The following is a 13,126-nucleotide window of genomic DNA, read 5'->3' on the forward strand; positions in this document are numbered from 1 at the left end:
AACAATGTCGCACTTAACCCTTGGACCTTCAAGCAGCTCCGAGACCCGCTGGCCGCGGATCTCCAGTCAGGGAGCCCGGGTGGTGTCTTTTCCAATAGATGCATCTGAGTCTGTGCATTGATCATTGGCAGGTCCACCATCAAGCCACCAGCCTCCCTCCACATTTTCCTCCAGGCCCCGCTTGCGAAAACTTTCATGGCCATTTCTCTCGTCCATATGTCTTGCAACGATAGCATTTTCCATTGCCTCTTCACTCTAGCTGCTGCAAAATTTTAGTTTAGTTAATCCAAGGCCCCCATCACATTTTTTGGAATAGAGCAGCCCATTACAGGTGCCCGGGGGAAGGTGCAGCCATTCCTTCACTTGTTTTCTGACTATCGCATCTACTTTGGTTAATTTAGTGCACCGCACTTTTCCAAAGTCTGCTGCATATTGGTTTACTTAAATTACATTATTTACATAATATAGTATACTCATTTCATTTGGCCTTATCAGAGGTATACTCTATCCTACAAATGCAGCAGGCATTTAATGGAATTGAGGGGCGGAGCCATCGGGAGAGGTGCCTATAAAAGCAGCTGCTTGCTCAGCCAAGTTTAGTTGACGTTGAGAAGCCTGAGTGGTAGGTCAAATAAAAAGACAAAGAAAAGAAGGTTATTTTTGTGTGTGCCGCGAACCTGAGGAAGGCTCGGTTTAGAGCCGAAACGTTGTTCAGGGCACACATTTTTTTTGAGGAATTTGAAGATTTTGAGTTGTAAAGTTTAGTTAATCACATTAAGAATCAATTCTTTATTTGTTCATTTTTTAATTTTTAGTTTTAAATATAATATTTGGGAGAATTTTCTCTTATATATAAGATTATAATTAAAGATTAAAAGGTGAAATTATTAATTATATAACAAAGGCGCCTCCTTTTAACATATATAATAACTATACATATATAAATTCATATAATTCATAATATATTCTACATATATAATAAAACCCATTGACTAATTGGACAGATTAATATAAATAAATAAAATGGAAAATTAATGGACAGTGGTCCATAGGACACGGCCAAAGAAATTGGGACGGTGGTGCGGGGAGGGCCACGGGTTCAAGGATGGACCGTGCACCAACCTTCCACCAGGGGAGAGGGGACTGGTTCCCCTATTCCCTGGTGGGAAGGGCTCAGCCCCCTTTTCCTAACCGGCCAGTGCCTCCGCCCACAGGTCCCCAACATCGCACATATGCGGATGCAGCGCGTGGCAACCTGGGAAAAACAACCGTCCAACGCAGGCCTTCCCCAGCCAGAGGGGGATCAAACATTTTGCGACAAGCAGCAGAACCAGAATTTGAAAAGCTGGTACGCAAATTGTTCTCAATTCTCAAGGTGGTTCACCACCTGCAAAATGTGGACCCAGTTAACAGTAATCCACAACCGAAAATGATTGGAAATTTGGTGGAGATGTTGGCGACCATAATCAAACCAGCATTTCCTACCCAGCGCTCTTGGGATTTAATTGATGGAAATGCTAGGCATTGGGGATACACTACTTGCCTAATACTGGAGGAACATTACCAAGATTTTCTGAGAGATCTCCTGGAGGAATTGATGGACTTACTCACTCGTGTGGGGAACAGCTTTTGAAGTGGCGGTTAGATGGGCCAAGAAGAAGCTGCCCCGCATCAACCAACAGGTAATAGAGGAGGTGGAGGCGTTGGTCGATGGACAGTGGGGTAGGAGGGGTCATAACCCACGCTACTCTGCTCCGATTGCTGAAGCACGACCAGGACCCAGACCAGACACCCCAGTCCAAGAGGTGATCTTCCAAAAAAGAGAGGAGGTTCATAGGGAGACTCTAAAGGAAGGAAGGGAAAAGCGAAAACCAAGAGAGAGATTGGTGAAGGAGCAAATCCCACCACTGGAGAACTACATAAGGGAGCTAGGATCCTCGGGAATTGACCGGGGATTGGAATGGAAGAATGATACTGATGAACTGCTGAGGAAATACCAATTGGTGGAACCAGGGGATATTGAATTGGACACTGATCTTCGGCTACCAACAGTTCAGCAGCTGGGCCGAATCTTGGAGGTGACAGAAACATCACACCCACAAGAGGAGGTGAAGGAACTTATATCCTTTGAGCAGAACCTAGAACAGGAGGTTACTGCTCATGTCTCACGGGAGATGGTACCTAATTTTTCCTTGGGTTCATGAGACAACAGCAGGATGGAGGACTCACAAGAGTGCAGAGTAAATTACCACTCAAGCACACAGGGAAAACTCACAGATTGGGACTTGAAAGTTCAGAAAAAATGGCTGATAATTGGGAACTCCAATTTAGCCAGATTCCATCATTTGTCAACAGATATCTACAAATTGAATCCTTCCCCGGAAGTCATTTCCGGCATGGGGACAGACTGCTGGAGAAAACAGAACCACCGGAAAATCTAGTGGTGGAAAAGGGGGTGTTAGCTTTTGGAATTAACAGCAGACCCAATAAATTTAAGGAAACCACGGCCAAGAACCTTCAAGCAGCAGTCCGAACGGCAAAGAAGAAATTCCCTTATGCTGAAATTTGGCTCCCTCTTGTTAATTTTTCAGAGGGACTTCCTCTGGAAGAACGAGAGAATCTTAAGGACATGAATGACTACATCGAGAGGAACATGGGCTTCATACCCGTTTTACCAAAAGACCGGTTTCAGGTGGTGGATGATGTGCATTGGACGAAAGAGACTGCAGAGGCGATGCTAGCTCACTGGGTTGAATTTTTAAACTGGACCACCCTTTAAGTCGGGGTACGAGAGGGGTTGAGGGGTCACACTCCTTAATTGCTCAAGAGGTGGTGGTGTTGGCTAAGGGATTCTCCCTGACTACACCACAACTGAATGTGCTGCGTAAGGGGTTGTCTTTTATACCATCCTTAAGTACAGGGAAGAACCAAAAACCGCAATTTCAACTAGATCTGCAAGCGTACCATCGAAAACAAACTGGTGGCACATTTCAAAGATGCTGGAAGGAATAGACCATGTCCATGTGTGGGACCTTCAACTTGGACTCCCCCAACGGACAAAATACCAAAAGAAATGCGACAATTGTTAGAGCAGGACAAAAAACCTTTTAAAAAATATTCAATTCCATTGCCTGAAAAACCTAACTTAGAGCAAGAGGAGGTGAAAGCTCTGCGATATTTGATGAAAGCTAAGCAGGTGGTCATCAATCCAGCAGACAAGGGATCTTCAATAGTCATATTAAGTAGGGAGGTATATATAATGGAGGCTGAAAAGCAGTTAAATGATGAAAATTATTATAAAATACTTACAAAACCTATATTTAGGGAAACAATTCCTAAAGTGGCAGAAATTCTGAACAGATTAAAAGACCAGTAGTTTATAAATGCCAAACAAAAACAATATTTGACAGGGGGCAGGGAACCAAGGGAACGTTGTTTTTACATCTTGCCAAAGATACATAAGGATCCAAAGAAGTGGACAATCCCTTTTGAACTTCCCCCGGGAAGACCAATTGTATTGGATCGTGGAAGCGATACCTACGCAACAGCAGAGTATTTGGATTATTTTCTAACACCACTATCAATCAAACACCCATCATACATATCACTATCATTTTATTAAGATAGTGAAATCTCTCAGAATCTCAGCTGAATATTTTTTCTTCTCAATGGATGTAGATTCTTTGTACACAAATATTCCTGTTCCAGCAGGGATCGAATGTGTTAAAAAGATATTTCAAAAGTTTCTGGACCCCAATCGTCCAGATGGTGAGCTACTTGATCTATTAGATTCAAATTTGACCCGAAATGATTTTGGTTTTAATGGTAATTATTTCTTACCAATTAAGGGGACAGCAATGGGCAAGAAATTTGCCCCTGCTTACGCTAACATATTTATGGCCAATTGGGAAGAAGTTTTGGAAAAATGCGTATTGAAACCGGCATGCTATTTGAGATACCTTGATGATATATTTGGTATTTTGACATGAACAGAACAACAATTTAAGAGAATTCATAGATATTTTAAATTCACATGATCCTTCAATTCATTTAAAATCAGAAATTAATCACCAAAGTATCAACTTTTAAGATAAGATATATAAGGGAAATATTTATACTCAAGACCTAAAATTGGGCATACAAGTGTATTTCAAAAATACTGATACTCATGCATTAGTACATTAGTTAAGTTTTCATCCGCCTCATACATTAAGAGGAATAGTCAAATCACAAATCCTACGCTTCTATAAGATCTGTACAAAGCAAGATGACTTTCTCACAGCAGTCAAAATACTGTTCAAAGCTCTCCGGAACCGAGGATATTCAAGATCATTTTTACGACGCTGTTTAAAAATATTCCAAGAGAAGGGCAATGGAAGAATGTCAAGGATGATCCCACTTATAACTACATATTCGTTGATGGGAAATTTATTGCAGAGAAAACTGAAACAAAATTTCCAAAGTGTTCTTGGTTCAGTTACATGGATGCCTCAAATATCAGTAATTTCAGCCTTTAGACGGAACAAAAACTTGAAATATTTACTTGTGAGGGCAAGATTGCCATCCTTACAGGCTCAGAAATTTCCAAAACTAAGCAAATATCTTACTAGCCTCAAATTTGTCTGTAGGGTTTATGATTCAACAATTCACAAAATAGAACAGGGTTTCAACCCAAGATCTATTAATTGTATTTACCTCATATTTTGCAGAAAATTTGGTGTAAAATATGTAGGCGAAACAAAGAATTCCCAGATGCAACGCTCGATGCAACACAGGTACAACATAAAAAACATAAAAGAAATAGACCAATAGTCCGTCATTTTTTTACTCCATGGTGTGGAATCCATACGGATGTCAGGATTACAAAGAAACACAAATTGGACAGACTTAAAAAGAAAGGCAATGGAACGTAAGTGGATCTGGTTGTTGGGTATGAACGTCCCAAATGGCCTGAACTCAGGAAACCGATAACGATACCCTAACTGAAGTACCATAAAAATCATTAAAACATTATCTCTTAATTGAAATTATATATCAAAATTCTGCCTTAAACTTCACCGTAGTGGAGGCCCACATATCTACTTAAAATCTAACCAAACTATTGCCTAAACACCAATCTATTCATAATTTCTAACCTTAACTATTCCCAAATTCTAATCCCAACCCTTATCTATTCCTAATTTCTAACCCTGACCCTAATCTATTCCCAATTTCTATATTTAAACATAGTCTGTTCCCAATTTCTAACCCCAGCCATGATCTGTTCCAAACTTCTAACCTTAACACTGTTCCAAATCTCTAACCTCAACCCTTTACTATTCCTAATATCTAATCTTAACCCTAACCTTTTTACCAATTTTTAACCCTAACCATAATCTATTCCCAATTTGTATCCCTAATCTATTCCCAATGTCTAACCCTAACCCTACACTATTCAATCTCTAACCCTAATTTATTGCCAATTTCTAACCTTATCCTTTTCCCGATTTCTAATTCTAACCCTTATCTATTCCCAATATCTAACCCTAACCCTAATCCATTCCCAACTTCTAACCCTAACCCTAACCTATTACCAATTTCTAACCCTAACCTATTACCAACTTCTAACCCTAAATTGTTAACCAAAAAAGAAATATTATTTTGAATTAGTCTAAGACCTAACCAATTACTCAGTTTAAACATAACCCCAGTCTTGCTTAAAACATAACTATCAATATTAAAGTTTAACCTTTACTTAATTATGAGAAGGAAATATAAGACACAAAGTATAACAAATGGTATAGAAACGTTAACAAAATAACCATTAAATAAAAATTAAAGACTTAAATAGTATTATAAATGAAAAAATAAGTATAACGTAAAATTTTCTTATATATTATTTACAAATCCACAGACATATACTTCCATTTACAAATGTATATATATATATATATATATATATATATATATATATATATATATATATATATATATATATATATATATATATAAACTTAAATTACATTATTCACATAATATAGTGTACTCATTTCATTTGATCTTGTCAGAGGTATACTCTATCCTACAAACGCAGCAGGCATTTAATGGAATTGAGGGGCGGAGCCATCGGGAGAGGTCCCTATAAAAGCAGCTGCTTGCTCAGCCAAGTTTAGTTGACATTGAGGAGCCTAAGTGGTAGGTCAAATAAAAAGACAAAGAAAAGAAAGTTTTTTTGTGTGTGCCGCGAACCTCTCAGGTTCGGTTTAGAGCTGAAACGTTGTTCAGGGCACACATTTTTTCATTGAAGATTTTGAGTTAGGGTTATGGTTAGGGTTAGGGTTAAGAGTCAATTATTGATTTGTTAAATTTTTTATAATTTAATATTTTAGTTTTTTATAAACATTTTATTTGTTTTTTTCTTATACATAAAAAATAATAGATATCAAAGGTGCAATCATTTATCTAACAAAGGCATCTCCTTTTAACATAAACAATAACTATATGTATATAGATTCATTGCTACATAATAAACGGAATAGCTAGAATATATGTGAAATACTATCTATATATATAATAAACACCTATTGACTAATTGGATAAAGTAATATAAATAAGTATAATGGCATATGGATGGACACGCCCAAAGAAATGGGACGTTGGTGCGGGGAGGGCCACGGGTTCAAGGATGGACCAACATATAAACCAACCTTCCACCAGGGGAGAAGGAACTGATTCCCCTATTCCCTGGGGGGAAGGGGTCAGCCCCCTTTTCCTAACCCTAACCCTATACCCTAACCCCCCCTCCCACCCCCACCCTGTCAACTTTCTCTCCCCTTGTGAGTGCTCCGCGGGCCTGTGATTATGTGTGCAAGTGTGTTTTTATTTTTATGACGCAACAGGTTCCGCGCCCCCCCAGGCCTAATCTTAAACCTAATCCTAATCCCAACCCCCCCACCCCCCACCCCGCCGAATTTTCCCTTTCCTCGGGAGTGCTCAGCGGGCCTGTGTTTATGTGTGCAAGTGTGGATTTCTTTTTCGACGCAACAGGTTCCGCGCCCCCCCAGGCCTAATCTTAACCTTAACCGCAACCCCCCCCCACCCCGCCGAATTTTCCCTCTCTCCTTGCGAGTGCTCCGCAGGCCTGTGTTTATATGTACAAGTGTGGGTTTTATTTTTGACGCGACAGGTTCCACGCCCCCCCAAGCCTAATCCCAACACCCAAACACGTTTTTATTTTGGGCCGCATTATAGTGATAGTTTGTCTCAGAGGGCCAGAATGACTGTGAATTCAAATACATTTTAAGTGTGTTGATCACACATTTACCAAGATTTGATATCAGGAGTCGGCAAAAACTGCTCAAATGAGATTTGTAGAATAAGATAGTTTGTTTTTCCTCCGACAAATATTCTCAAGGTTAAACACAATTTGCAATTTCTGTATATTAGTCAGAAACCTGAAGTCAAATCAGCATTACAAGGGCCACAAAAAGTGAGGTGGCGGGCCGAATCTGGCCTCCGGGCCTCGACTCTGACACCTGAGCTCCAGCACCTTCATGCGAGGAGAGAGGCCAGGCTCGCCGAAACGCCCACTTCCGCGGCGTTCGATTCCAGGTTAGTCCTATGCCGCTTTTCTTCTGCTGTAGTCTACCTGCTGCCCTTCTTTCTTACATGTCTCGACCGCGACATCTTCAAAAACACTCTGCTGAATTACTCTCTTTATTCGAGAGGAATCCTGAACTGCCTTCATTCTTTTTACATTTCTATAGCGTATTTAGTTTACAACAAACACAGAAGTAAATCGATTGACTTTGTACAAAGTTTGCTGTTTGAATTGCTCTGTTTGTTCAAGGGGAATCCTGAACTGCCTCCATTCTTTTTACATCTCTATCGCTTGTTTGGTTTACAACAAACACAAAAAGGAGATCGATCGGCAACATATATATATATATATATATATATATATATAGATGGGCCCCCGGGTTACGAACTTAATCCGTTCAGCGGCTACGCTCGTAACTCGACCTGCTCGTATGACGGGCAATCCAAACCTATGTTAATTAGTGAATGCGTGCAACGCGTGCAAAAACCTTAGGTAAAAATATCACGACTTTGTTACTCATTTTTAATATATGTATTATCTACTTTACAGTTAAATTAAACTGAAAATTTGTACACTTGTACAAGGAAAAATGACATTTACCTTTCGAGCGATGTGACTTGAGCTGGGTGGAGGCGAAGGGGAGCAGAGACCAACCCGCAGAATTGATTTATTTATTTTCCTAATCGGGAACTTTTCTCAAACTAGAACATATCACCGGCGATTTCCTTCTCTTTAATCCATAATGGAAGAAGCCTCTCCACTTTGTTGTCGAGCGAGGTCCGTACCCCGGCAAGGAAAGTCTTGCCCTTAGAAGATTGCCGAGCGGTTCCGTCCATACTCACGAGCAAGGTTAACTATGCATGCGCCTCCTTCGTATTTTTTATTATCTCCTGCTTGGTTTCTATTGTCATCATCCTCTTATTTCTTCCTTTACCACCACTTGCAATTTAAGAAACCATGTCTAACAGATAGTTTGCAAAGTCTTCACAACATTCTTTCCTTCCGTTTCATTCATTTTCTCTCCTTCCTTCCATCCCGACAAGCTGTGCCATCAAGCGAGATAAAGGCGTTCGGCCAATAGCATATCGGCTTTTCTGTGATTGACGTGATGCCGGCCAATAGCATCTCCGTGAGTGAGACCGGGTGACCTTAATCGACCAATAGCATATTGGCATCTCCGTGACTGACACCGTGACTGAGACAGTGACTGTGACGTTGTAAGAGCAATAGCGTTCACGTTACTGTCACAAGCATCAACTGCTGATTTTGATGACACAGCTAAGCGAAAATATATTTGCATACACAATGGCCGACATGTCGGATTGTTCGTAAGACGAAAGGTTTGCTCGTAAGTGGGGGACAAAAATCTCTGTGGTCCACGCTCGTAAGTCTAAACGTTCGTAAAACAGGGTGTTCATAAACCGGGGGCCAACTATAATATATATATATATATATATATATATATATATATATATATACTTTTTTTCCCAATGTACAAGCACGTGCTTTTTTTTCTTAATAAAGGCATGCGTATTTTGGTGTACATTCTATAATTGCCTATTGCCAATAAAAGCCTATACTTTCTTTCCCAGCAAACTATCACCTTCTTCCTTTCATCGGTTTTGTTTTTGTATTGTTTTTTATTTAATAATGGCACGATCATTTTGGTGTACATTCTGTATATGTATATATATATATATATAATATATATGTATGTGTAGATATATATATATTATATATATATATATGTATATGTATATATATATATATATATATATATATATATATATATATATATATATATAAATGTAAATATATACATATATATATATAAATATATAATGATGTGAAAGGGTTTATAACAAGAAACACAATTTCAAAACAACGGCGGCAACAAAAAAAAATTCTAGCGAGTCATCGGCTTCCCGGGGTGAACCCGGTACTTACAGGGGACGCGACGTGAACGCTGACTCGTTGTCCCCCAGACGGACAAGACACACAACACTGATATGAGGCGTTACAACACATACGTATGCACACAAACACAGACACATATATAAATATTTATCTAGTTTTAAAATGTAATAACGTATTGAACTGAACTGTTGAATGCTTTGTGTAATTGCATTCTATATTATGATGTAAGAATGTCTTACAGGGTATGAATAGGCAACAAATGAATGTGTTATCAACATTTTATCATTTATGTGTACTGCATATGAAAACAGGCATGCGTATGTGTGCATATATCGTAGTAGATTTGCGTTATACTATGTAGTAAGAATGAATTACAAGGTATGAATGACGGACAATATACTAATATATTATTCATATTTTATGCGTACGGTACATGAAGATATGTGTGCGTACATACATACATACAAACGTGTACATGCAAACATATATGCGATTGTGACATATTATATACAGTAATACCGGCCCAACCCTGACCCCCTTACTAGCTACCTCTCTGTCTTGCTACCTTTTCCACCCCGACTGGCCTTCGCCCGCGGTTGCGTCCCTGTCTTTTGCCAGACGTTGGCGCTTCTTGTAGAAGGCGGAAGCACTCCTAAAGGGATTCACGCACGAACACATCTGGCCTAGTAAGCATTGCAGTCAGCATTGCAGAATAGCCAGTTCCCCGTCACCACGACGAGGTCCTGTTCCTCTTTGCTCCACAACTTGTAATATGCTGCGAGGAGGGACATGGGCTCAGACCTCTCTGGCGGGTCGCCCTCATCCTCGTCGTGGGCCTGGGAATCCGGGTGTTCGGGCTCCCGCCTTTCCCGCTCCTCTGACTCCTCCCTGACCTCCACCGACGCCTCCCTCTTCCTCTTTGGGGGAGGAGGTTTGGCGAAAACGCTGATCGGGATATCGGCGGCCAACCTGTTCAACTTAACGTCGCCGATATCCCGGAGATATCCCGGAGACAGGACCGGCCATAACCAGGGCATCCCACGCTCCCTGTATTTTGAGAGGTGCGTGGCAAAGGAGAACTCATTGGCCTGGAGATAGTCCAACACGTTGGTCGTCAGGCTAGCCTCCGCCTCCACGTTGACCACCGGCCGTTTACCGCTCGGGTGGACCAACACAAACTCGAACCACTTTGCTCCGTGACCCCGGGCCCTGGTCCAGTAGGTGACCTTCGGAAACCAGTTTAAGGCCAGTGAGCCTAAACCGGCAACCAAACAAGCCAGTGGGTCCTTTCCACTGGCCTTCCAACGCGCGGCGGAGGGTCAGGGGATCGGACCAATACGTTTGGTGGTCCAGGATCTGTTTGGCCAGAGCGGGGTACGGCAGGGTGTTCTTTAGGTTGCACCGCGCTGCCGGAGGGACGCTGGCCTGAAGCACGTTCAGGGTCGTGCGAGCCCTCAGGCAGACCACGCTGTTCAAATCCCTAATGACTATTTTGACCAGCGCCTCCCTGATCACCGACAGGTTTGCCCCGATCGTGTCGGACAACGTCCAGATCCTCTGCACCCGCTCCGCTGTGCGGCCCTCGTGAATCCAGACGCGGAGAGGAGGGGGATCCTCGCCGTGGACGCAAGCGGAGTTGAAGGGGGCGAGCGCAAGGAAGCCCCTCTCCCTCGTCCTGCTCGTCCACCGGACAGAGTTGCAGCCGAGGCTGGCACTGAAGTCCTGGTCCCCGGGTGCCCGTGGAACTGCTCTTCCAGGGCAAGCTCCAGCTGGTACGCCCTCCAGGTGGCCTCTAAACCCCCGCGGTTCTTGTCCAAGAGGGTTCGGAGGCTGCCCAACAGATGCCTGCCGCGGTCCTTCAGCACAGTCCCGAGTCCCTGCTCCCGGACGGCCAAGAACGGCACAAACATGGCCTGGCCCTGAAGGAGAGATCCGAGTTTTTCGCCGCAGACCCTCTCTTCCGCTCGCATGGTAGTGGGGATGTGACCCCTGGATAGGAGGATCACAGCCTCCAGCCTGGCGGCGACCTGGGTGCCACGCTTCTCAACCAGGTCGTCGAAGTGAGAGATGTACTTCAAGGCCCTGGAGGCGTAGGAGCGGGTGACCTGGCCGTGGAAGAGCCCCAAGGTCACGATTGCTCCCGAGACCGGGTGCTTGAAGAAGGGATTCTGGTGGACGCGCGGGGTGTCGGCGTACAGCTGGACAAAGTTGAGCTCCTCCCCTGGCCCGAGGGGGAACACGTCCAACAGGGCCCTGGCAAGCTGCATTCGCTGAAGGTCCAGGGGCGACTGGAAGTTGGCTGCCTCGTGCAGCAACAGGGCTGTGAAAATGCTGCCTATCTGCTTGACCACCCGGTGGATTCCGTACCTGGACCACAGCAGATCCAGGTCGGAATTCCGGTGGGTCACAGAGCAGGCCACGTGGACCGACATGGACTTCACCGCGTCCCGATTGTGAAACAGTTTGGCCACCTCCAGAGGTCTCGGGTCTTTCTGGCCAAGCTTGGTCAGCGTGAACATATAATTCGCGCCGCCGGGCGGAGGCGTCCGGGCCACGACGCCATCCAGCAGCCCCAATATGTACGCCTGGTCGTCGGCCACAATGTGGAAACGGCTGACGTTCAGCAAGTTGTTCTTCTGCAGGCTGGGCCTGTTCAGAGACCGACTCGGGATGGCGCGCAGCGCGTCGGAGAAGGCTGCGGACAAGCTCCGCTGAGTATGGGCCATCAGCATCCTTGCGCCATAGTCCCCTCGCCAAGGAGGGGAGACGCGCCTTCCCGCAGGCACCTGACTCATGTGGAGGCACCAGCCCCCATCCATGTAGGCCAGGAGGATCCCGTGAACGATGGTCCATTCCTGATAATAAAAAAGAATGGAGATGAAACTGAACGAGAGTGAAAACAGATTTTGAGCGTAGACGAAAACAGTAATGAAAAGAACTTTCTCGCTCAAAATTCCTTTTTGCTCAAGCCGAGGTCCGGCTCGCTCAAGTTGTCCTCTGCAAGCGCTCAGTTCTGCTCACACGTTACGTTTGTGCCACAAACCCGGTCAATGGGAGCTTGTAAAAGCGCATTGGTTGAGAGCTTGCTCTCCGAGAGCTCTCCATGTTGAGCACAGGCGAGGTTGAGCGGGGGTGGGGGGGATGGGCGGGTATCGCGAGCTTACTGTGAATTTCTCGTTGGTGGGAAATAATTGCAGTCCCCAGTCCCTATCACGAGCGGGCTTCAGAGGGTTCTCGGCGCAGGGCGGCGCACATGCTGGTCCGCTCAGTGTGGCGCGCGTGCAGCCCCGGACATCTAAGGGCATTACAGACCTGTTATTGCTCAATCTCATCTGGGTTTGCGCATCGATCATCGGCAGGCCGACCATCAAGCCGCCAGCCTCCCTCCACATCCTCCTCCAGGCCCCACTCCCGGTCACTTTCAGGGCCACTTCTTTCGTCCAGATGTCATTGGACGATAGCATCTTCCAAATCCGCTTCACCCTAGCCGTTCTAATCGTTTCAGCCAGTTTGGTGACCCCGAGGCCCCCCCATCGCTTTTCTTCGAGTAGAGTAGCCCTTTGCAGGTGCCCGGGGGAAGGTGCAACCATTCCTTCACCCGTTTTCTGACCATTGCATCGACTTTGGTCA

The sequence above is a fragment of the Hippichthys cyanospilos genome, chromosome 22 (genome assembly GCF_059441005.1).
Source record: "Hippichthys cyanospilos isolate Australia breed blue-spotted pipefish chromosome 22, RoL_Hcya_1.0, whole genome shotgun sequence".
NCBI lineage: Eukaryota > Metazoa > Chordata > Actinopteri > Syngnathiformes > Syngnathidae > Hippichthys > Hippichthys cyanospilos.